The sequence below is a fragment of the Bos javanicus genome, chromosome 5 (genome assembly GCF_032452875.1).
Source record: "Bos javanicus breed banteng chromosome 5, ARS-OSU_banteng_1.0, whole genome shotgun sequence".
NCBI classification, from domain to species: Eukaryota; Metazoa; Chordata; class Mammalia; order Artiodactyla; family Bovidae; genus Bos; species Bos javanicus.
This window is the reverse complement of record NC_083872.1, coordinates 84,665,993-84,689,962: the sequence shown is the minus strand read 5'-3', so window position 1 is coordinate 84,689,962 and position 23,970 is coordinate 84,665,993. Positions and strand designations below refer to the sequence as shown.

General features: G+C 39.2%; 1 protein-coding gene across 5 annotated transcripts in view; it reads right to left on the bottom strand.

The window, feature by feature from the left end:
• Positions 1-23,970, bottom strand: part of LMNTD1 (lamin tail domain containing 1) — a 491,035-nt gene that overhangs the window by 329,262 nt on the left and 137,803 nt on the right. For 3 of the 5 annotated variants that reach the window (XM_061417580.1, XM_061417579.1, XM_061417581.1), the window contains 3 exons: positions 22,197-22,276; positions 21,190-21,453; positions 11,130-11,214 (listed from right to left, as the gene is read on the bottom strand). The exons of 1 other annotated variant lie outside the window; for it this stretch is intronic. The gene's annotated coding sequence lies outside the window, so the exon portion shown is untranslated. The remainder of the gene's footprint in view (positions 1-11,129; positions 11,215-21,189; positions 21,454-22,196; positions 22,277-23,970) is intronic. One more of the 5 variants, XM_061417582.1, reaches the window with a different exon arrangement.

Sequence of the window (23,970 nt, the reverse complement as noted above, 5' to 3'; positions counted from 1 at the left end):
TCATTGAAAGGACTGATGCTGAAGCTGAAGCTCCAGCACTTTGGCCATGTGATGTGAAGAACTGACTCACTGGAAAAGACCCTGATGCTGGGAAAGACTGAAGGCATTAGGAGAAGGGGATGAAAAGGATAAGATGGCTGGATGGCATCACCGACTCAATGGACATCAGTTTGAGCAACTACAGGAGTTGGTGAAGGACAGGGAAGCCTGGCGTGCTGCAGTCCATGGGGTTGCAAAAAGTCAGCCATGACTGAGCAACTAAACTGAACTGAACTGGTGATACACCTACTCTTTCAAGAAGAGGGTAAAGGGGTTTAGGAACAATAGTATGAAGGAGAATCAGAGTCAAGGAAGCATATCTGTAGGTAGTGGTTGGCTGTCTTTTTAGGGTACAAGTTTTTTATTATTATTTATTTGGGGCTGTCCTGGGTCTTCATTGTTGCACAGGTGCTTTCTCAAGTTGCGGCAAGTGGGGGCTACTCTTCATTGCAGTGCATGGGTTTCTCATTGTGGTGATTGCTCTTGTTTTAGAGCACAGGTTCAGTAGTTGTGTCACACAGGCTTAGTTGCCCCTCGGCATATGGGACCTTTCTGGACCGGAGATCAAACCTGTGCACCCTGCATTGGCAGATGGATTAATCACTGGACCACTAGGGAAGTCCTAGGGTGGAGATTTGAGTGTCCCCATAACAACGAAAGAAAGAGACTGATGGAGAGGTAGAATATAAAAGTGAGAAGGACTAATAATAGAGAAAATACCTCCAGGAAATAGCAGCATTGGTAAAAGTTACTATAGTTATAAAAACAAATTGCCAAATGAACACAAATCCCTTATGGGCAATTCAAGCCGGATCTTTGGAAACCTGGGCTCACTTCAACCTAGCATTTCAATAGACAATTATTACAGGCCAGCAGTGCCAAGGACTCCATTGTGCATGGCTGAGGAGTACTGCAGGAGGCTCCTACCTGCAGCTGCCTCTCCCTTCTTTCTGAAATGGCAATTACTCATCATATGTCAAATGATTAATAGCTATATAGCTTCTTAAGATACAATCTGTGGGAAGGGCAGATTTCAGTTTGAGAACTCCATAATTTACTATTTGTATAAACTTGGGAAAGTTTTTAGATTTCTTTGAGCCTTAGTTTCTTGAACCCTAATACCAGAATAATGTAATAGAATTGAAGATAATGTACCTCAATGATAGCTCAGCTGGTAAAGAATCCACCTGCAATGCAGGAGACCCCGGTTTGATTCCTGGGTCAGGAAGATCTGCTGGAGAAGGGACAGGCTACCCACTCCAGTATTCTTGGTCTTCCCTTGTGGCTCAGCTGGTAAAGAATCCTCCTGCCATGTGGGAGACCTGGGTTTGATCTCTGGGTCAGGAAGATCCCCTGGAGAAGGGAAAGGCTACCCACTCCAGTATTCTGGCCTGGAGAATTCCATGAACTGTATGGACATGTCCATGGACATGGGGTCACAAAGAGTCAGACATGACTGAGCAACCTTCACTTTCACTTTCAGCATGTGTGTGTGTGTGTGTGTGTGTGTGTGTGTCTGTCTGTCTGTCTGTGTGCGTGCATGTGCGTGCACACACATGCTCAGTCTTTGCAACCTCATGAGCTGTAGCCTGCCAGGCTTCTCTGTCTTTGGGATTTTCCAGGCAAGAATACTGGACTGGGTTGCTACTTCCTCCTCCAGGGGATCTTTCTGACCCAGGGATTGAACCTGTGTCTCCTCCACTGCAGGCGGATTCTCTGCCACTGAGCCACCTGGGAAGCCCAGTAATTGGCATACTGGAAACAATTTTCATTGTGGTGTGTTAGAATACTGTAATTTGCCTATTTGCTTACTTTTGAATAATTTCTTTTTCTTTTCATAAAATTTGATCACATCTGATACAATGTACTTATGGAAATTTGAGCTGAAATCAGTGATATGACCCTAAAGTGGTCAAATGAAAAGACCATCACAGAATTCTGAATGACTTGAACAAGTAGAACTGTGACGTTCCCCCAGTCTAGACTCTTGTGACACAGACATGTGTGACACAAAAATTATCCATGGTATCCAGCTTCAAGAAGAGAACAGAAGACACATTTTCATTTAAATTTTCAGATGCTGAAGACATTAGTTTCAGGAAACTTCTCTAAGACGTTGGCATCTATTTACTTATTTTCTTCAGGTTTAAGTCAGTTTGATCCTTTCCCAATGTGATGGCAATTATGATATTGACAAAAACATGAAATATGGAAATTCAGAGGTTAAAAAAAAGTTTCATTCTATTTTACTTATGATATTATTATTATAATTATCATTATAGAGGTAAAGAACTCACCTGCTAATGCAGGAGCTATAAGAGATGCAGGTTTGATCCCTGGGTGGGGAAGATCCCCTGGAGAAGGGCATGGTAATCCACTCCAGTGATTTTGCTTGGAGAATTTCATGGACAGAGAAGCCTAGGGGGCTAAAGCCCAAGGGTCGCTCAGAGTCGGACATGATTGAAGCAGTTTAGCACATAGCACAGTAAATACTGTATTTAGCCAGGGGTTTTGACTAGATCAGTACATTAATAATACATTTTAAATTAATTTACTCATTTATTTATTTGGCTGCATCAGGAATTCACTGCAGCATGGAGGATCTTTGTGGGATCTTCTCAATGTGGTGCACAGACTCTCCAGTTGTGGTGTGCAGGCTTAGTTGCTCCGTGGCAACGTGGGATTTTAGTTCACCAACCTGGGATCAAACCTGTGTCCCCTGCATTGGAAGGCCAATTCTTTACCACTGGGCTACCAGGGAAGTCCCAAGGATACATTTTTCATGCAACATACTCAGAATGTCTAAGATTTAATTTATAAATGTCCCAGTTTTTGTACTGTCATTCCTTAATCCAGAATTCATATTCTACCAGAAAAGGCAGAACCTAAACTGTAATCCCTATCCGTGGGTAGTTAAATTGAATAGTGAAGAAATAAGAGGTGGCTTAAGGTAACAGGGCAAAGGGAGAGATCAGCAAAGTCCAAATAGGGTGACTCTTTGATACAGTACAGAAACACTTGTCAAACTTTCATGTGCCTAGAGGTCAGCTGGAGATCTTGTTCAAATGCAGATTCTGATTCAGTAAACCTAAAGAAGGGATCTGAGGTTTTGCATCTCTATCAGACCTCCGGGTACCCAGGATGCTACTGATTCCCACCACACTTAAGTAAGCAGGAGGAATCCAGAACTTAGTAATGAGCAGGGAGGGACCATGGCATGTACCCTCTAACTCAGCATCACAGAAAACATCTGAAAGCTCATCACCAGCTACCTGCTGTTTGGAGCTCCTCGCCTTCCAACAAAACAGCCCTCTGACATTTTGATGCTAAAAACCAACTTATACTTATCCATGAGCAGAAGGCATAAACTCTGGAAACATTTTACTCTAGAAACCTGATGGACATTGATCAAGTAGCTAGAGAAGTAACCAAAAGAAGGCAATATTGCTTGTTGAGGTGAAAGAGCAAAGACAAGACCAGGTACCTAACCAACTGTCTTTATCAGAACTTGGCCATTCCATACGCATGAAACTAATACAATGTCATGTGTCAATTATATCTCAGTAATAAACAGCTGGGCCATTCCTGCACATATGCCAGTGGTGATTCCCAAGATAGATCCTTTGGGAAAATGATAACAAATCTTTCTTTTGAAATTTTTTTCTGATGGGCCTATCTGTATGAGACAGTTCCTCTCCACTTTCTCTAGTATAAAACAAATTCAGATTCACATTCAATTTCAACAGATTTTAATTCTATAGTAAGCAATTATTTTAGAAGGAAGCACATGAGAAAAATCCTTGACTATATGAATACCTTAAAGAGGTGGTATGCCCTAATTACTTGTAGAATTATTGGCTTCTCTGAACACAAGAATTATGGTGGAACCCAACACCCTGGTATCTCTATTGTTCTTAGAATTTTTTTCTAAAAGCAGTCACCCCCTTTAGGCAATGAAGGCAGACTAGCTGTCCCCAACTGCTTTCAGTGTGGACAGAGGGAGAACACACCCTCTGATGACCTCAGGAAGGATTATCAAAGGTGTACTGTGAATGAATATGTTTACTCAGCAGTGAGCTAGCACGCATATTTAGGCATTTTATCTTTAACAGCTAAAGAGAATGTCAGAAGCTTCATTTCCTGGATAGATGATAAGCATCCTGTCCTAAGCGTGGACGAATACACAGCACATCATTTCAATTGTGGCATGAGTGATGGCTGTAAGTATGACAGCTGACACCTTCACTAAACCATTATTCTTGGAAACAAGGCAATGTATACACCCAGAGAGGAAAATTTTGCTAGCTAGGTGTTTACATCTGTATTTGCCACCTGGGGAGAAGAGTAGATTTACTTTCAGAAGGAGTATAAGTAGAGAAGTCTTTTCAATTTTACAATGGAGTGGCCGATGCTTTTGTTTCTTTCAAGTCATTTGTTTTGTTTTCTGGGTATCTTAATGTAAAAGAACTCTCAAAGGCTTTTGCAAATTTATCTTCTTAAACTGTAACCATCCTTTGGGCTAAAGAGTTGTTGAATTGCTTCAGAAATGGAAGTCCTGATTTATATCCATGGGCGCCGTAGTTTTGAAGGCACTCAGCACAGTGGCACCTACGTCTACTTGTCTTCGTCCCACTGATAAGCAGCAAAGCACCCCGGGGGGAGAGGCAGGGTCAGGCTGTCACTGAGAAGTTGGAGTTCGGGTTCCCCATGAGAACCACTCATCCTGTCACCAACACGATGCCTTTCTTAGACCTCCCAGACAAAAATAGATCTTTACTTGAGTTGGGAATGCAGGGAATGGAGAGGTATAGAGCAACGAGTTTCAATATTTCAGCTCTGTCTGTGAAAATGACTCCCTGTCTTCAGGTAACCTTGGTCAGGCTCAATCACTTAAACTGCAGGAAATTGATCTACCTTCCCTGTCAATCAAGTAAACAACCACTTTTTAAGATACTGATGAACACAGACAAAGACAGCAAATCAACTTGAAATAGATATATCGGGTTGAACCACTGCTGATGACGTTCGGATAGGGAACAAAATACTGAACTATAAGAATATTCTCCTTTATATTTTTATTTAAATACTGTCCTTTTAATTTTTTTTTTAATTGGAGTATAATTTCTTTACAATGTTAAGTTTCTGCAGTAAAACAGCATGGATCAGCTATATGGATACATATGTCCCCTCCCTCTTGACCCTCCCTCCTACCCCACATCCCACCCATCTAGGTCACCACAGAACACCCAGCTGAACACCCCGTGCATACAGCAGATTCCCACTAGCTAGCTATTTTATACACAGCAGTGTATATATGTGAGTGCTACTCTCTCGGTCTCATCCTCTCCTTCTCTCAGTGTCCACAATATACAAGCAGCTCATGCAGCTCAACATCAAAAAACCAAATAACTCAATCAAAAAATGGGTAGAAGACCTAAATAGACATTTCTCCAAAGATAATATACAGATGACCATCAAACACATGAAAAGATGCTGAAAATTGCTCATTATTAAAGAAATGCAAATCCATACTGCAAGGAGGTATCACCTCACACCAGTCAGAATGCCCATCATCCAAAAATCTACAAAAAATAAATGCTGGAGAGGATGTGGAGAAAAGTGAACCCTTTTTCACTGTCGGTGGGAATGTAAATTGATACAAACACTATGGAGAATAGTATGGAGGTTCCTTAAAGAACTAAAAATAAAACTACCATATGACCCAGCAATCCTATTCCTGTGCATATATCCTGAGAAAACCATAATACAAAAAGACACATGCATCCCAGTGTTCACTGCAGTGCTGTTTACAATAGCCAGGACATGTCAATGTCCACTGACAGATGAATGGATAAAGAAGTTGTGGTACATATATACAATGGAATACTAATTTACCATAAAAAAAGAATGAAATTGGGTCATTTGCAGTGATGCAGATGAACCTAGAGTCTGTCATACAAAGTGAAGTAAGTCAGAAAGAGAAAAACAAATATTGTATACTAATGCATATATATGGAATCTAGGAAGATGAACTATTTGCTGATAGGTACTGATGAACCTATTTGCAGGGAGGAATAAAGACACAGATGTAGAGAACAATTGCCTTTTTTAAAAAAAAACAAAGCGGCGAGTTTTGAAACAAATAGCCAATTTTAATTGATAATAATTTACTGTATCATGTAGCTTTTCCTAGGATATGGCTATTAAAGTAAAACTCACAGTTGCACAATCACCTTTTCTTCATTAATCTCCAGTAGTCTTATAAGGATGTCTAACTTCCCAACTAGATTATAGCTGGGCAGCAATAATGTCATTTTGTTCATGACTGAGGGTTAATCACAAGCTCTCTGTGCTACCCATGAGCTCAAGATGAATAGAGAGCTGGGGACGGTTTGTAGTCCAGCTTCCAAGAAATCCTCCTTGTGGTCTTGTGTCATTATCTATCTCTCTAATCACTCTACTCCTTACTGCTCACTATGGCGTAGTTGGATTGAACTAGGAGCTTAATGGGGACTTGGGGTGAGAAAGAGAAGGTGAGGACATTTTGTACCCTTGCCTTATCTTATGGATGATGGCCCCAGTGCTGTGTCACCAACTCATTTGCCCTGCTGCTCTCAGCTCTGAGATCTAGGTTACAGTAACCTTCCCTGGAGTTTAAATTTAAGTTTCTTTATTTTTATAAAATTGAAGTATCTCTGCATAGTGATTCTTGGTACAGCCATTTGTATTTTTTATATATAAATTTATTTACTTTAATTGGAGGCTAATTACTTTACAATATTGTATTGGTTTTGCCATATATCAACATGAATCCGCCACGGTGTACACATGTTCCCCATCCTGAACCCCCCTCCCTCCTCCCTCCCTGTACCATCCCTCTGAGTCATTCCAGTGCACCAGCCCCAAGCATCCTGTGTCATGCATCGAACCTGGACTGGCGATTCGTTTCACATATGATATTATACATGTTTCAATGCCCTTCTCCCAAATCATCCCACCCTCGGCCTCTCCCACAGAGTCCAAAAGACTGTTCTATACATCAGTGTCTCTTTTGCTCTCTTGCATACAGGGTTATCATTACAATCTTTCTAAATTCCATATATATGCATTAGTATACTGTATTGGTGTTTTTCTTTCTGGCTTACTTTACTCTGTATAATAGGCTCCAGTTTCATCCATCTCATTAGAACTGATTCAAATGTATTCTTTTTAATGGCTGAGTAATACTCCATTGTGTGTATGTATCACAGCTTTCTTATCCATTCATCTGCTGATGGGCATCTAGGTTGCTTCCATGTCCTGGCTATTATAAACAGTGCTGCGATGAACATTGGGATACACGTGTCTATTTCAATTCTGATTTCCTCAGTGTGTATGCCCAGCAGTGGGATTGCTGGGTCAAAAGGCAGTTCTATTTCCAGTTTTTTAAGGAATCTCCACACTGTTCTCCATAGTGGCTGTACTAGTTTGCATTCCCACCAACAGTGTAAGAGGGTTCCCTTTTCTCCACACCCTCTCCAGCATTTATTGCTTATAGACTTTTGGATCACAGCCATTCTGAATGGCGTGAAATGGTACCTCAGAGTGGTTTTGATTTGCATTTCTCTGATAATAAGTGATGTTGAGCATCTTTTCATGTGTTTGTTAGCCATCTGTATGTCTTCTTTGGAGAAATGTCTATTTAGTTCTTTGGCCCACTTTTTGATTGGGTCGTTTTTCTGGAATTGAGCTGCAGGAGTTGCTTGTATATTTTTGAGATTAGTTGTTTGTCAGTTGCTTCATTTGCTATTATTTTCTCCCATTCTGAAGGCTGTCTTTTCACCTTGCTTAGAGTTCCCTTTGTTGTGCAGAAACTTTTAATTTTAATTAGGTCCCATTTGTTTATTTTTGCTTTTATTTCCAATATTCTGGGAGGTGGGTCTTAGAGGATCCTGCTGTGATTTACGTCGGAGAGTGTTTTGCCTATGTTCTCCTCTAGGAGTTTTATAGTTTCTGGTTTTACGTTTAGATCTTTAATCCATTTTGAGTTTATTTTTGTGTATGATGTTATAAAGTGTTCTAGTTTCATTCTTTTACAAGTGGTTGACCAGTTTTCCCAGCACCACTTGTTAAAGAGATTGTCTTTTCTCCATTGTATATTCTTGCCTCCTTTTTCAAAGATAAGGTGTCCATAGATGCGTGGACTTATCTCTGGGCTTTCTATTTTGTTCCATTGATCTATATTTCTGTCTTTGTGCCAGTACCATACTTTTTTGATGACTGTGGCTTTGTAGTAGAGCCTGAAGTCAGGCAGGTTGATTCTTCCAGTTCCATTCTTCTTTCTCAAGATTGCTTGCCATTTATTTTGTAATTATGGTATCACTAATCATTACTATTTACTAAGAATGTATTAAATAGTTAGTACTCTAAGTAGACTATCCAATTAAATCTATTCAACACCCCTATGTGATATATATTATTAGTCCCCAAAGAGACTTAAGGGAATTGAAGCCCAGAGATCCTGTCTAACTTCCTATAACTTCTAAGAGAAGGAGGGAGTATTTGAAACTGGGTCTGTCTGACTACACAGTCTGTGCTCTTGATGTGGGAGTCATGAATATCTGCCACTTATTCTCATCTTGGAAAATAGGGCGTCTCTATGTTTGTTAGATTGTGTGGTTCTGAATAAACTGCAGGCACACTGAAGTAGAGGAACTGATAGAGCTGTCATTTGTTCCAGGGACAGCTAAAATACTACTATTAAAAAAAAAAAATTGTTCATAGCTTCAGGGAGAAAAAAGGCTCATATATGCAACAACCAGAAAAAAAGAAAAAAAACAGAAGCAACCGAATATCAATTAAAAGATCAACCATAAATGAATAAGTAGATATGGTAGAGCCGTGCGATAGAATATTATATAACAGCGAAAATAACTGAAGTACAACTACATGTAACAATGTGAATGAATCTCAGGGATTAAAGGTTAAACAAAAAAAAAGCTATTGCATAAAAGGACATAGTATGAGACTCCATTTATAAAGTTCTTTGGCATGCAAGACTAAATGACATAATACGGCTTCCCTGGTGGTACAGTGGATAAGAATTCACCTGCCAATACAAAGTACATGGATTCGATCCTTGATTTGGGAAGATTCCACATGCAGTGGAGCAATTAAGCCCTCACACTGCAACTACTCAGCTCACATGATACAACTACTGAAGCCCAAGCACCCTAGAGCCTCTGCTCTGCAACAAGAGAAGCCACTGCAACGAGAAGCCCGTGCACCACAATGAGAGAGTGGCCCCCGCTCACTGCAACTAGAGAAAGCCCACTGGCAGCAAAGAAGACCCCGTGCAACAACAACAACAAAAGTAATGAATTAATTAGTTAATTAATTAAAAATAAATAAATGATATAACCAGGGAATAATAACACAAAATTCAAGTCAGGACAGGGATGGGCTGTGAAGACAGAAGGGGAAGGATGAGATCTTAGAAGGACTCTCATAAAACAGCAAAGTTCAATAAAGTGTTCTTAAGCTTGGTGGTGGGCATCCAGGGAACACAGCATAACTATACTTTTAAAATTTTTTGTGTTGTCTTAATTTTAGCAAAATGTATGAAATACAAAATTGGCTATTTTAACAATTTTTAAGTATAGAGTTCAGTGGCATTAAGCATATTCACATTGTGTGACCATCATCACCAGATAAGAACTATTTTGTTAGTAAAATATTAGATTAAAAGAGTTTGTAGCAATAGCTGCTGATACTTATATAAACTTCACATATATCTTTGGAAGATTTTACATGATTGTAAGAAAACATCTCTTATTTTGTAGTGAGAAATTTGGTTTTTGTTGCTGAGAAAATACATTGGGTTAATATGGAGGAAATTAATATATTAATAATATGTGGAGGAAGGTTGAGATGTTTTATCTGAAACAAATAAAAAGCAGCAACATATGTTGAATGGGATCCGAAGGCTCAAGGTTACTTTGAGTTTGAGGAGTTCTATCTACTACATGTTAGGTCGATCGTAAAGCAAATTTTAAGTCAAATAGTCTTTTTATTGCATTAATTAAATTTCATCTCTTTCTAATTATTACATTGCCCAGTATTTAAAAAAAAAAAAAGTATGACAGTTGTATCAGTATACTTCCAAATACACATAGTTAGAAATGGCAAGTCACTGTTTTATTAATGTTTTGCATAATACCAGCTGTCTATGTGCTAAGTGAAGAGCAAAGATAAATAGCAGTTATATCCTATTTCCCATGGAGCTATATCCTATTTTCTATCAGCTCACACTTTTGAGTACAATTGATTTCAAGTTTTTCTCCAATGCTAGCATTTCAGACCAAAGTTTAGCAATTTCTTGCTGCAGTTATTCATTTGCTCCCTGTGCCTGCTGCAGCATGACTTGATCATTGTTTAAATGCATTTGTAATTTCAGAAATGGAAAGCAGGAAAAAAAAAAGGGAGTGGGGCTGTTTTAGGCAAGAATTCTGTTTTATAATAAAAGAAGTCATTGAAAGCTGATTATGTAACAAATCCATCAAGGCTGCAAAATTCCACCAGAGAATGAAGCATGATGGGAATTTTCAAGTCAGATATAATTTCTTTTCTGCCTGCAGGAGTTCTTTGTTAAAAAGCAATATATTAACTCATTTAAAAAAAATCTGGCAAGACTTCAAAAAAAGTAGCTTAATCTGCTACATTTTATGACATTTTATAGCCAATTCCTGTTTTAACAAGTTCATTCATTTAATCATTACAATAGATTATCTGATACATTCCTCTTTTATAAACTAGATTTTCCCTCATGAAGTATAGTTTGTTTAGATTTTCTTTAGAGCTCAATTTCTTTATAGGATAATTCATAAATATTCACATTGTACAATTTTGTGTTACACATTTATTATAAAAGGCTTAGCCAACAATGTACTATGAATAATAATGATGACACACTTTGCTGGTTCTGCCGCTTTAGGATTTTAATTAACAGCAAGCACATGGCACTTACAAGGCAGCATACAGATGATTTGTATGCTGGGACGACAGGGCGAAGTAAATTAAAATTGTAAATAACTGTTTCATCGTCTAAATACCTGTGTTACTGAATTCTGAGAGGCAGCAGGGTCCAGTGGAATGATTTGGATGACAAAGCCAGATTTCTGTTTTCTCAGTTGTAAGCTGTAAATGAAAATATCATCAACTAACTTACTTGCACAAAGAAATGAAACACCAGGTATACTATCTAAATCTAGTTATAATTTGTTGGGAGCATTCACTTAAGCATTTTCTGGAAATTCATTTGTAGGGAATACATATAGACCCAATTTGATAATGCTGATTAAGTTTCTATAAATCTCTGAAATATTTTCTTTTACAAAGTAACATGTAATGGGAGTACATGTAATGCACATATACATAATATACATTAAAATAAACTTTATGCATAGAGATGTCTTCCTCCTCCCCACCGAAGTTCCCAGTGCCTTCTCAGTCTGTGAGATCTAGCCAACAAACTGTATTGTTCACATATTCCTGGCTAAAGAGTATTAGTTCACCATACTGCAAAGATCCTCAATCAAAGAGTACTCAACATCATTTTCCTGAGTTGCATGGATTCTAAAACGTATTGTTTGCTAGGCAACGGCTGTTCTTTCCTTTGTTCGTTTTCTTTGCGAGGTTACTTGCAGTATTTATTGAATATTTCCTGTAGTAAAATGAATACCACTCCAGACCAAAGCAAATGTTTCACTCAGTTCAGCACTTATGCTGCTATCAGAATACCTTGCTTTCCACTATTTATTGTGTGTTATGATAAATGGTTTTGATCCATAACATCTGACAAAAGTCAAAATGTATGCAAGCAATACTTACATCTAAAAAAGGTGGTAAGGGGATAAGTGAACAATAAGCGAACCATGAAACAACAGACTGGTTCCAAATAGGAAAAGGAGTTCATCAAGGCTGCATATTGTTACCCTGTTTATTTAACTTATATGCAGAGTACATCATGAGAAACGCTGGACTGGAAGAAGCACAAGCTGGAATCAAGATTGCCGGGAGAAATATCAATAACCTCAGATATGCAGGTGACACCACCCTTATGGCAGAAAGTGAAGAGGAACTCAAAAGCCTCTTGATGAAAGTGAAAGAGGAGAGTGAAAAAGTTGGCTTAAAACTCAACATTCAGAAAACTAAGATCATGGCATCTGGTCCCATCACTTTATGACAAATAGGTGGGGAAACAATGGAAACAGTGTCAGACTTTATTTTTCTAGGCTCCAAAATCACTACAGATGGTGACTGCAGCCATGAAATTAAAAGATGCTTACTCCTTGGAAGGAAAGTTATGACCAACCTAGATAGCATATTGAAAAGCAGAGACATTACTTTGCCAACAAAGGTCCGTCTAGTCAAGGCTATGGTTTTTCCTGTGGTCATGTATGGATGTGAGAGTTGGACTTGAAGAAGCCTGAGCACCGAAGAATTGATGCTTTTGAACTGTGGTGTTGGAGAAGACTCTTGAGAGTCCCTTGGACTGCAAGGAGATCCAACCAGTCCATTCTAAAGGAGATCAGCCCTGGGATTTCTTTGGAAGTAATGATGCTGAAGATGAAACTCCAGTACTTTGGCCACCTGATGCGAAGAGTTGACTCATTGGAAAAGACTCTGATGCTGGGAGGGATTGGGGGCAGGAGGAGAAGGGGATGACAGAGGATGAGATGGCTGGATGGCATCACTGACTCGATGGACGTGAGTCTGAGTGAACTCCGGGAGTTGGTGAGGGACAGGGAGGCCTGGTGTGCTGCGATTCATGGGGTCGCAAAGAGTCCGACACGACTAAGCGACTGAACTGAACTGAACTGAAAAAGAAATGATACAAATGAACTTATTTACAAAACAGAAACAAAAATAGACTGACAGACTTAGAAATTGAATGTATGGTTATTGGTAGGAAGGGACAGTTAGGGAGCTTGGGATAGATATGCACACACTGCTATATTTAAAATGGATAACCAACAAGGAGCTACTGTATAGCACATGGAACTCTGTTCAGTGTTATGTGGCAGCCTGGATGGGGGGAGAATGGATGCATGTATATGCATGGCTGCTTTCTTTTGCTGTTCGTCTGAAACTATCACAACACCATTAATTGGCTACACCACAATACAAAATAAAACATTCAGAAAAAGAGAGAGAAAAATATGTTTATACTATGGGAAAAAATAGTAGCATATGAACATGTGTTCTTCCTACCCAGGAACGTGGAAGATCTCTCCATTTGCTTATGTCATCTTTGATTTCTTTCATTCAGTTCAGTTCAGTTGCCCAGTCGTGTCCAACTTTTTGTGAACCCATGAACCGCAGCATACTGGGCCTCCCTGTCTATCACCAACTCCCGGAGTTTACCCAAACTCATGTTCATTGAGTCAGTGATGCCATCTAACCATCCATCATTTGTCGTCCCCTTCTCCTCCTGCCTTCAATCTTTTCCAACATCTGGGTCTTTTCCACTGAGTCAGCTCTTCGCATCAGGTGGCCAAAATATTGGAGTTTCAGCTTCAACATCAGTCCTTCCAATGAACACCCAGGACTGATCTCCTTTAGAATAGACTGGTTGGATCTCCTTGCAGTCCAAGGGACTCTCCAACACCACAGTTCAAAAGCATCAATTCTTCTGTGCTCAGCTTTCTTTATAGTCCAACTCACATCCATACATGACCACAGGAAAAACCATAGCCTTCACTAGACGGACCTTTGTTGGCAAAGTAATGTCTCTGCTTTTCAATATGCTATCTAGGTTGGTCATAACTTTCCTTCCAAGGAGTAAGCGTCTTTTAATTTCATGGCTGCAGTCACCATCTGCAGTGATTTTGGAGCCCAAAAAATAAAGTCTGACACTGTTTCCACTGTTTCCCCATCTATTTCCCATGAAGTGATGGGACCAGATGCCATGATCTTCGTTTTCTGAATGTTGAGCTTTAAGCCAACTTTTTCACTCTCCACTTTCACTTTCATCAAGGGGCTCTTTAGTTCTTCTTCACTTTCTGCCATAAGGGTGGTGTCATCTGCATATCTGAGGTTATTGATATTTCTCCCAGCAATCTTGATTCCAGCTTGTGCTTCATCCAGATCAGTGTTTCTCATGATGTACTCTGCATATAAGTTAAATAAACAGGGTGACAATATACAGGTTTGACGTACTCCTTTTCCTATTTGGAACCAGTCTGTTGTTCCATGTCCAGTTCTAACTGTTGCTTCCTGACCTTCATACAGGTTTCTCAAGAGGCAGGTCAGGTGGTCTAGTATTCCCATCTCTTTCAGAATTTTCCACAGTTTATTGTGATCCACACAGTCAAAGGCTTTGGCATAGTCAATAAAGCAGAAATAGATGTTTTTCTGGAACTCTCATGTTTTTTCGATGATCCAGCAGATGTTGGCAATTTGATCTCCGGTTCCTCTGCCTTTTCTAAAACCAGCTTGAACACCTGGAAGTTCACGGTTCACGTATTGTTTGCTGAATCCTGGCTTGGAGAATTTTGAGCATTACTTTACTAGGGTGTGAGATGAGTGCAATTGTGAGGTAGTTTGAGCATTCTTTGGCATTGCCTTTCTTTGGGGTTGGAATGAAAATTGACCTTTTCCAGTCCTGTGGCCAACAGGTGAAATACCTGTTGCACAGCGCTGGAGAGAATCACATGACATGGTGCACATAAAACATTTAACACGAGGCAAGGATTCAGTAAATTTTCCAGTTGAGCTATTTCAAATCCTAGTTTGTTCCTTCATTTGTACAGTATTTCTCTGCCTTTTCATTATTTTGTTTTTAAACTTATTTGCTTGAGGTCTCCTTTTCCCAGGCTTCTAGGTTGAATTCCTTCTTCCTTTTGATTTCTGCCCTCTTAAGGTTGGTGTGGTGGTTTGTGTAAGCTTCGTATAGGGTGAGATTGTGCTGAGTTTTGTTTTGTTTTATTTTTTCTCTGATGGGCAAGGCTGAGTGAGATGGTAATCCTGTCTGCTGATGATTGGGTTTGTAATTTTGTTTTGTTTGTTATTTGGATGAGGCATCCTGCATAGGGTGCTACTGGTGGTTGGGCAATGCCACGTCTTGTATTCAAGTGGTTTCCTTTGTGGGAGTTCTCACTATTTGATACTCCCTAGGGTTAGTTCTCTGGTAGTCTAGGGTCTTGGAGTCAGTGCTCCCACTCCAAAGGCTCAGGGCTTGATCCTGAGTTTTACATGGTTCTGTATATTCTTTCCGCTGATTAGGTACTCCTGTTCGCTCTCAGCGGGTGTTCTGCATTCACTGCTGTGTCTGAAGGTGTGTTCCTGATATATCCATGGAGAGAGATGGGCTCCATGTCTACCTACTCCTCTCTTGTTCACAACATGGAACTCTTCGTGTCTGGATTCTTTGATTTAGTGTAGTGTTTTAGAGGTTCATCAAGATTGTAGCATGTATCAACACCTTGTTCTGTTTTTAAATTAATTTTTATTGGAGTATACTTGCTTTACAATGTTGTGATACTTTGTTCCTTTTAATGGCTGAATAATACTTTTCATATATATCCTAAATTTATTTGTTGAGAGTGGACAGAGAGTGAGTGTTTTTCACATTTTAGCTATTGTGAATAGTGCTTCTATGCACATCCATTGTATACAAGTGTTTTTTAGTACCTGTTTTTCAGTTCTTTAGGGTATATACCCAGGAGTGTAATTGCTAGATCATATGATAATTCTGTGTTTAACTTTTTGAAAAACAACAAATTGCTTTCCACAGTGGCTGCACCCATTTTATATTGCCACCAGCAGTGCACAAGGTTTCCAATTTCCCCATATCCTTGCCAAGATTTATTCTCTGTTTTTGTGGGTTTGAGAGCTGTGTTTTGGTTTTTGTTTTAAGCTATGAAGTGCAGTATGTGAGATCTTAGTTCCCCAACCAGGGCCCAAACTCGTGCCCCCTGCATTCAGAGTGTAGAGTCTTAACCACTGGACCACAAGGGAAGTCCTCTGTTTGTTTTTAAATAAATAATCATCCTACTGGGTGTAAAGTGGTATCTCTGCAGTTTTGAGTTTCATTTCCTTAATGCCTAATTATATTAAGCATCTGTCAGGTACATATTAGCCATCTATCTTCATTAGAGTCATGTCTAGTCAAGTGCACAGTACATGCTTTAATTGGGTTGTCTCTTTGTTGTTGTTATAGGATGTTTTGTATACTCTAAATACTACAACTTTATCATATTTGCAAATACTTTCTCCCACTGTGTAGGGTGTCTTATCACTTTCTTGATAATGTCTTTTGATGAGCAAAAGATTTAAATTTTGATGAAGTACAATTTACTTATCCTTTTTCTGCTTTTAAAATCATACCTAAGAATGCATTGCCAAATCCAAACGCACAAAGATTTAAGGGCTATATTCTCTTCTAAGAGTTTTGTGGATCTAAATCTTATATATGAAGTTGTTGTTTCATTTTACACTAATTTTTGTATATGGTGTGAGGTAGGGGTGCAGCATCATTCTTTTGCATGTGGATATCTAGTTTATCTCAACCCCATTTGTTGAAGACACTATTCTTTTCCCACTGGATTGTCTTGGCCCCCTTGTCAAAAATCAATTGACCATAGACGTATGTGTTTATTTCTAGATTCTCAGTTCTAATCCATTGGTCTATATAATGTCCATCCTTATGCCAAGACTCAAACTCTCACTTCTAGAAGTGGAGGTGGGTAAGGGCAGAGCAAAGTGCGTACTAAAAATACACATAGATGAAAAACACAGTTGCAACCATTGAGGAGTTCACAACCTAAATCAGGGATGTCTAATTCCTTGAAATTATACCAAAAAATCCTGAAGGTACAGATCACATTTATCTATGGAGAAAGATAAGCCATCAGCTAAGTCCTTCCTGGGTTCCTGAACCTCAGACTGTATGAGATAATAGATGTCTGTTGTTCCAAGTGACAAGTATGGGAGTTCTTATGCAGTGACAGACAATATGGATGGTAAATAAATACTAAACACAATTTAAATACTAAACACAATTATCTCCAATTTAAAATAAATTTTAAAAATAATACAAGAGAAAAACACGGTACTAAAAATAAGCACCCTCTCCATGGGTGCTCCCATGTATAGAAGAAAGACAATGGGCTGGCCTTGAGGTCAGGAACCTGGGTTCTAGGTGAGATCCATCAATTTTTTTGTGAAATGGAAATAAAAATTCATGAAGGTGCAGATCATATTTATCCATAGTTGTCTTTCAATCCCCAAAAGTTTGTATAACATATACAAAAAATAAGAATTAATTATGAGAATAACTGTTCTCAATTCTAGATATTTATTAGAATCTCTTGGGAAGCTTTTAAAAGCTAATGACTTGGGGGACTCATACCTAGAGATTCTGATTTAATTGGATGGGAGTGGGGCCCATGCACTGGAGAAGGAAATGGCAACCCACTCCAGTGTTCTTGCCTGGAGAATCCCAGGGACGGGAGAGTCTGGTGGGCTGCCATCTATGGGGTCGCACAGAGTCGGACACGACTGAAGCGACTTAGCAGCAGCAACAGGGGCCTATGTATGAATATTTTGTGAAAGCTCCTAAGTAATTATAATTTATGGCCAGTGTTGAAGACCCCTGGTCTAAAAGGAGAATCATTATATATAACAATGTAGGTTATTACATATTATGTAAATAACTCCAATATAGTATGATAAATGCTAAATACATAAATTTACAGTAACTGTTCTCTTTTCCCCTAAGATCTCACAAATTACAATTGGGAAATTTCTGATACAAAGACTGTGAAAAAATTTAATAGAACTTTTAACCAAATCCCTGTATCTTTATTTTTCTCTGTTTCTGGAAGCTGCCATCAAATGTCTTGGCACTGAGCCAAGTATTACTGCAACTATATGAGAAAGCCTGAGCCAAGGCCATCAGCTAAGCCCTTCCTGGGTGCCTGAACCTCAGAAACTGTGTGAGACAATAGATGTTTGTTGTTGCAAGTGACAAAGTTTGGGGATTGGTATGCAGCAACAGATATTACAGATGGTAAATAAACATTAAGGCACATTATTAAAAATATGCATCCTCTCCCTTGGTGCTCCCGCGTGCAGAAGACAATGGCTGACCTTGGGGTCAGGAACACAATTTAGTTCCATCACTTATTCTGTGAAATGGGAATAAAAATGTTTGTCTCCTTGGCCAAAACTGCATCACACATCCATAGCTACATCAACCGTGACTCATCCCTTTCAGTTCAGATTGGGGTTGCTCATGAAGTGCATGACTGACAAGAGGAAAGCTGAAACATACGCAACATCATACTTGGAGAAGAATTAAATGTTTGTGGAGTAAGTGACAGAAACCATCTCCTGACATCACATGGTAACACAATGACCTTGAACAAACAGCCTCTCTCAACTTTCTCTGATGGCTCAGCAGTAAAAATATGCCTGCAATGCAGGAGATGTAGGAGACCTGGGTTGGGAAGATTCCCCCGGAGGAGGAAATGGCAACCCACTCCAGTATTCTTGCCTGGGAAACCCCATGGACAGAGGAGCCTAGTGGACTACAGTCCATAGTGTTGGAAAGAATTGGACACGACTGAGAGACTGGAAGGCTTTCCAAAACAGAAACAGCTGACTGGAGTACTTACACTGGGATAAGGAAAGCAAGGAAAATAATTTTTGTATTTACAAAAATTAAATTTTAAAAATGTTATACACCAGAAGACTTATTCATATGTTTCCTATGTTTTCACCAGCAGAATGTTCTTCTGATCATGTAGTAGAAAAGAATATGTTGCCAAACCTCGAATGGTGTACAAAATTAAGTTTATAAAATGGAATTATACAACTTCCAAAAAAAAAAACATCATATGACAAAGCAGATACGGAAAGGTAATCTTGATGGTGTACCCTCCAAAATATTCTCTATTTGTCATCTATAATTTAGACTAGAAGCTTGGCCACCCCTAGTGTAACCATCTACGGCAACAGTAGGAATGAAGCACGATAAATGTGATGGCAGGTACTACACTGGAAATTGATAGTATCCAAAATATCTTCTAATCAGTAAAAAATCCAGAAATACTTTTCAGAAGTTGAAAAGTTATAATTCAGAAGCTTAATTGGGATCTTTTTGATTCCTATTCAATGGATAACATGATACCAATAGAGAATGATTTTCTTATGCCAACAAACAGACACCAATGAAAAGGAAACAGTGACAAAATCCTTATTTTCTTCAGCATATAAACAAATAGTGAAACAGCAAAGCAAAGTTTCCTATTGATAGGAAATTGAAACTGAAAGCAAATTATAGGAGAGTTTTATCAGACACTTAAAATCTTCCATTTCTATAGATTCCAAAGTTTGCTGAATAAGTACTTGGGACCCATATTTTTTAAAATAGTATTTTCTTCTATACCACAAATGATTTTTCATCAATATTTTTTCCAAAGGTAGTGAAAAGTCACTAGATTTCTAGTAACTTGATATCTACATTATATAAAATGGACTAAGAAAACAGCAATAACAATAACCATTTATGGGCTTCGTGTATAGTAATGGGAAAGAGATCATTGGGATGGTATTATTTTACAGCTTTTCTTAGATATTTGGTAGACCCACAGGCAATGTACAATGGAAGTAAGAGTTTGTTTTAACCTTTTATACTGGCTTCTCCCCTGGGTCCCAGTTTTGATATTCAAATTAGTGTTCACACTTGAAATCACATAATATGGGCAGTGAGGGTTGTGGGGAAAACTCGTAGAGTAGGTGAGGCTCTTGCAAGTATTAAGGTATCACAGGACTAGATTGTGGAGGTTTTGGTTTTTATTTTGGCTGTGGCACACAGCACATGCTATGTGGGATCTTTGTTCCCTGGCCAGGGATCAAACCTGTGGCCCCTCCATTGGAAGGTCAAAGTTTTAATCACTGCGTGGCCATGGGAGTCCCTCTGGAGGTTTTTAATTCTAAGATCTAAATTTTTAATTGTAAGTCTATTTATTTATTTATTTTTGGTTACACTGGGTCTTTGTTGCTGTGTGTGGGCTTTCTCTAGTTGCAGCAAGCAGGGGCTACTCTCTGTTGTGGTGGGCAGGTTTTTCATTGCAGTGGCTTCTCTTGGAGTGGAGCACACACTCTAGGGATCGAGGGCTTCAGTAGTTGCAGCATGGGGGCTCAGTAGTTGTGACTCATGGGCTTAGTTGCTCTGCAGTATGTGGGATCTTCCCAGACCAGGATCAAACTCACATTCCCTGCACTGGCAGGCAGATTCTTCCACTGTACCACTAGGGAAGTCCTAATTCTAAGTTTTTAATTCTATGTTGTCTTGGTAGGCAAAACTTGAATGATACACTTGGGTTAGTTTAGGATAAACTCTTCCTGTAAAGACTACCAGGCTTTCTGTTACACAGCATGTCGTGATTGTTTCTCTGTCTAAATATAAGTATAAACATTAAGATATTTCATTTCATTTTTAGTTCTAAGACTGCTTAAGTTAGAATCCTCAGCTTACCACCCATCACTTAACCATCTCATTCCTCACTGAAGTACCATGACTTTGCATGTTTGTTTGCCCTCTGTAAATGGGGGTGATAACAATATCTACAGGTTTCTCTGGTGGCTCAGTGGTAAACAATTCAGGAGACGTGGGTTTAATCCCTGAATCAGGAAGTTCCCCTGGAGAAGGAAACTGCAACCCACTCCAGTATTCTTGCCTGGAGAATTCCAGGGACAGAGGAGTCTGCTGGGCTACCGTCCCTGGGGGGTCGAAATAGAGATTGGGTACGACTCAGCAACAACAAAAATAACAATAATACCTCCCTTACACCTGAGGTTCCTGTGGGGATTAAATGATATCATACATATGAAGCACCTAGGACAATGCCAGGCACAAATAGCATTCATATTTCTAAGAAAAAAATGAAAACATACTCATTATTTCTCATCTCTCTTTTGTGCAAAAGCTACTGTTTTGGGGGGGGGTTTGGTTGTTTTTTGGTGTGTGTGTTTTTAACTGGATTGGCTGCTATGATTCCTAACCTTGGCATGGACAGTTTATTTACCTGAACAGGGGGAGTTCATGGATTTATGTGGCTCTGATCCCTTCATCCACAGGCTCTGGTTTACACTCCAACTTACCATAACAATGACTCAAAACCACTGCCATCCAACGCCCTGGATGCTTCTATGAAATGGCTTAGTTTTCTGTGTCCAGCTCACAGGGAACAGATGTGAAAGTGCAAAAGTAACAGCATAACAGTTTCCTTTAATTAGCACCTTCGTGAGTAAACTGAAGAAGAGTGAACCGTTCTAGAAAACCAAATTATCCTCCCATCTGCAGGCGAATCTTCCAGCTCCTCAGATGAGTCACCAGGCAGTGGAGATAACTCCTTCCAGCCTCCTCTGTGAATAAATGGGGCCTTTAGTCTTGGGGCTATAAATCTGGCCATTTTTAAGAGCACTTTAACCATTCTCCATTTTTTAAAAGCTGATGTTTTCATACAATCTTTATCTTTCTTTTCCTCTTCCCCTTTGTCAACACAAAGTGAGACAACTGTGCTCTTCTTGTTGTCACTGACTCAGCAATTCCTTTGTTTTTTATGAGCTCCTATCAGGAACTCATAAAAATATTACCAAATTAAGAACTAACTATGTAACCTCTAGGGCAAAAAAGAAAGGGATGTGAGGGGAGGGAGAAAACCTTGTTTTATCATAAGGAATTACCAGCCAATATCAAATGATACAAAATGATGCTTTTTGTTGTTTTAACATGAAATCAAATATTCATTTGAGAATATATTTTTCTGCTTCACATTCAGCATTCCCTGGTAGGATTAATTTTAATATCATGAGAGCAAACTCTAGCATCTCAACTACATCATCTGCATACTATAATGTCTATATGATTCAGATTTATAACAATTTGAATCCCAGGAGTTCAAAATAGATATAGCATTATCATTGAATTGCAGCATTTTCCTCTCTTTATAAAGATGAATTTATTCTTGAAATAAATTTATTCTAACCCAGTCTGATCTATTTAGGCACTGTTATAGATTCTGAGAACTGAAGAAAACTCAAGGGGTTCTCTAGTCTAAGCCAGACCACGGGTGGAATCTATCACGTAGAGGGGTTTTAAACCTCACCTTATGATTCTCCAAGGAAATAAATTTTGTAACACCTCCCAATAATTTCTTCCATAGCTTTGACTATACAGGGTGTGACCCTAGAGTAATGAAACAACACATTTCCATAAACCATTGAAAATTTTTCATTTCTTAGTCATATTTCACAAAGAGAATTTCTCACATCATCAGACTAACATTTTATTTTTTGCATAATTTTATTAGTACAGGTTGTTAGCAGGAAATTTTTAATTAGTTCACCATCTTTTTTTGGCCTCTTTCTTATTTTCTTTTGCCTTTAATGTCTTTTAACAAATGATGTGTTGCTATTTGCTGCTGTTTAGTTGCTAAGTTATGTCTGACTCTTTGTGACCCCATACTCCATACTCCTCTGTCCGTGGGTTTTCCAGGCAAGAATGCTGGAGAGGGGTGCCATTCTTTACTAAAAATTTTTGAGTTAAGGGATTAATAAACCAAACTGCCTTTATGATGATCTTAATCATCACAGATAACATTGCTGTCTACAATGTCCTGTAAAAGGCATCCATATTCATTATCTGATGAACAACAACAAAAGGCACACAGACACACAGAGGTGATTGGTCCAAGGTCATGAATCGCTGGAATATTTTTACTGCAGGACACTAACCAAATCAGTCATTTTAGAAATTAAGTACAAATGCTCATTTATGAAAGCCTATCAGTTTTTATAGCTTATAAGATGAACATTCACCTTCAAAAGGGCTCATAAATATTTTTGACAAAGAATGTTTATCTTCCTGGGTTTCTTTCATATGCTCCTAAAGAGCAATGTGGTTTTGCGTAGTGGTTACTTTTTAATACCTACTATTTACCAGATACTGTGTTTAAGGATGAGAACACAAAGATGAGGAGACCAGGCCCACACCTGGTGGAGCCTGCAGGCCTGCGGGAATTACTAACACAAAGCACACCACTTCCATACAAGCCTCTACTGGAGGACAGGGGGCCGGAGAGATGTGGAATCAGGCAAGACTTCCTGGAAGAGCTGCTGTACCTAGCACAATTTCTAATTTAATTTTTAAGAAAATAGACTGTATAAAAGAAAATTTAAAAATACTCAGTGTTTATCACAGAAAATTTAGGAAGACAAATACTGGAGGATGCGAGTAAGGGGGAGGCAAGATAGTATTCAACTGTGTGACAAAAGGGGAAGATTTCCTCTTTAAAATGCTTAAGCAGAGGGACTTCCTAGGTGGTCCAGTGGTTAATATGCCATGCTTCCAGTACAGGGACTGCAGGTTCAATCCTACATGGGGAACTAAGATCCCACATGCCATGCAGCGAGGCCAAATTAAAATAAAAATAATAATAAAATACTTAAGCAGAGTTGGTGAACATCCACAGGCCTGCTTCTAAGATTCTGAAAAAAATTCCAATGTGTGGGTTTTTTTCTTTACGCCAAGCAATTCTCTGACACAAGCCAGGTGTCCCTACTGCTGCTGCTGCTAAGTCACCTCAGTCATGTCTGACTCTGTGTGACCCCAGAGACGGCAGCCCACCAGGCTCCCCCATCCCTGGGATTCTCCAGGCAAGATCACTGGAGTGGGTTGCCATTTCCTTCTCCAATGCATGAAAGTGAAAAGTGAAAGTGAAGTCGCTCAGTCCTGTCGGACTCTTAGTGACCCCATGGACTGCAGCCCACCAGGCTCCTTGGTCCATGGGATTTTCCAGGCAAGAGTACTGGAGTGGGGTGTCATTACCTTCTTCGGTGTCCCTACAACTTCACTCAATTCTGACACTATCTACCTGGAGG